This window comes from Engraulis encrasicolus, unplaced genomic scaffold (genome assembly GCF_034702125.1).
Source record: "Engraulis encrasicolus isolate BLACKSEA-1 unplaced genomic scaffold, IST_EnEncr_1.0 scaffold_209_np1212, whole genome shotgun sequence".
NCBI lineage: Eukaryota > Metazoa > Chordata > Actinopteri > Clupeiformes > Engraulidae > Engraulis > Engraulis encrasicolus.
This window is the reverse complement of record NW_026945493.1, coordinates 49562-52500: the sequence shown is the minus strand read 5'-3', so window position 1 is coordinate 52500 and position 2939 is coordinate 49562.

The following is a 2939-nucleotide window of genomic DNA, read 5'->3' as shown; positions in this document are numbered from 1 at the left end:
TTGACAATATGCTTTCCTAAACTCATATGTGCTTTCCTAACCGATAATAAGCTGTCATAACTGCATAACTGAGCATATCCTTCCTCCCCAGTCAATCACAACCAGACTGAATCTATTTAGCATGATGACACCCATCCTCTACATAGTGAATTCCAGTTTTTGCCTTCTGGTTCCCGTCCCATTAGCACGGACCAATAGAAACAGGCACTCATTCATGCCCTCTGCTGTTCAGCTGTTAAACTCCACTAGGAAACGCAGATGTCGTATGTCGTGTGCATATAATTTGTTTAGGTATCCCCTATATTGCATTTAATTCCCAACTTATTCTTTATTATTTTTATTTATAGTTTTTTCATTTTTATGTGTTTTTTTCTATGTGTTTTATGTGTGAAGTGCACAACAATTGTCCACACTGGGACCAATAAAGCTACTGAGCCGAACTGAACTGAACTGCTCTGCCCCTCAGCCTAACACATGTTGGACTGAGGTGGTCAGTCACGGCGACAGTTCAGGGACAGCGCGCCGCTCCCCCCACCCCCAATGCTGCTCTACGCCGGAGAAGGCTGCCCCCATAGGCCAAGATGAACCCCCATACAGGTAGGCCAAGATGAACCCCCTGAGAGCAAATCCAATCCCCCATCCCCACCCCAAACACACACACATATCTTCACATCACAGCCCATGCCTCCCCCTTATTCTCAGTCCAGGTAGGCAGAGATGAATCTCCTGAGAGGCAATTCACTCCCCCTACCCAGCCACCCCCACATCACAGCCCATGCAATGCTCACTCCCCCTACCCAGCCACCCCCACATCACAGCCCATGCAATGCTCACTCCCCCTACCCAGCCACCCCCACATCACAGCCCATGCAATGCTCACTCCCCCTACCCAGCCACCCCCACATCACAGCCCATGCAATGCTCACTCCCCCTACCCAGCCACCCCCACATCACACCCCATGCCTCTCCCCATCATAGTCATTCAATGCTACGCCCACGCCCCCCAACCCCAAAGCTCACCACCCCAAAAGCTGTTCTAATGTATGTGGGGAAAGGAGGGAATTCAATTCAATACCCCCCACCCCAAACACACACACATATCTTCACATCACAGCCCATGCCTCCCCCTTATTCTCAGTCCATGCTATACTCCCCCACACCCCATAGTCCTTTGCTCCCTATACCACCCAATGCTGCTACACGCCTGGAAATGAGGGAATTACCCCCCCCCCCCCCCCCCCCCCCCCCCCCCCCCCCATCACAGCCCATGCCTCCCCCTCAAACTCAGTCCATGCCAACCCCCCCACCCCCAACCAAAAAACCCTCATCAAAGTTATACCCCTCTGCTAGCTCTGCTGGTGTCATGGGCTCACCATAATTCAGTGCATGTCCGTCCCACACAAGCCTTTCCAAAACAATGAAATCTCTACTACTTAAATGACTTGTGAGAATTTACATGATTATATTCATATTATAATATAATAAAGATTATTATATACAGTAATTACATGCTACTATTTCATAATATTGTGTATTTCCATAATAACAGTAGAAAATTATATTGATTAAAAGTTATGCAATTGTATAGTATAATATAGTAGTGTGTGTGTGAGTGTGTGTGTATGTGTATGTGTGTGTGTGTGTGTGTGTGTGTGTGTGTGTGTGTGTGTGTGTGTGTGTGTGTGTGTGTGTGTGTGTGTGTATTCCGTACGAGTGTGTCCCAGTGTGTCCCAGTCTGCCATCTTGGTCTGCAGTGCAGCTGATGATGAAGAGTGTGATGATGAAGAGTAGGCGGAGCTGCAACACTACAGGCTGCTCAGCTTCAGCAGAGGGATCACTGGGAATCTAACACACACCAGGAAGACAACACATTAGTGTGTGTGTGTGTGTGTGTGTCAGTGTGTGTGTGTGTGTGTGTGTGTGTGTGTGTGTGTGTGTGTGTGTGTGTGTGTGTGTGCGTGCGTGCGTGCGTGCGCGTGTGTGTGTGCGCGCGTGTGTGTGTGTTAGTTCAAGTGTCACTTTTAGTGTTGGGTAAAATTTCCATTCTCTATGGCAGTGGTTCTCAACCTTTTTTGAAAAAGTGTCCCCTTGGCCTCATCATAAGCCTCCCAACGCCCCCTTGACCTCATCATAAGCCTCCCAACGCCCCCTTGACCTCATCATAAGCCTCCCAACGCCCCCTTGACCTCATCATAAGCCTGACAACGCCCCCTTGACCTCATCATAAGCCTCCCAACGCCCACTTGACCTCATCATACTCTTCACAACGCCCCCTTGACCTCATCATAAGCCTCCCAACGCCCCCTTGACCTCATCATAAGCCTCCCAACGCCCCCTTGACCTCATCATACTCCTCACAACACCCCCTTGACCTCATCATAAGCCTCCCAACGCCCCCTCGATCTCATCATAAGTGTCCTAACGCCCCCATTGACCTCATCATAAGCCTCCTAACGCCCCCTTGACCTCATCATAAGTCTCCCAACGCCCCCTTGACCTCATCATAAGCCTCCCAACGCCCCCTTGACCTCATCATAAGTCTCCCAACGCCCCCTTGACCTCATCATAAGCCTCCCAACGCCCCCTTGACCTCATCATAAGTCTCCCAACGCCCCCTTGACCTCATCATAAGTCTCCCATCGCCCCCTTGACCTCATCATAAGTCTCCCAACGCCCCCTTGACCTCATCATAAGTCTCCTAACGCCCCCTTGACCTCATCATAAGCCTCCTAACGCCCCCTTGATCTCAGGGCCGCTGTTAAGGTTTTGGAGGCCCTAAGCATAGCTGGTCATAACACGTGTAGCTGTGAAACATTTACTTCACCATCAATATTTAAAGACAGAAGGCTTTCACATGTGGCTGTAGTAGGCCTAATACATTCTAATGTGTGTGCGTGTGTGTGTGTGTGTGTGTGTGTGTGTGTGTGTGTGTGTGTGTG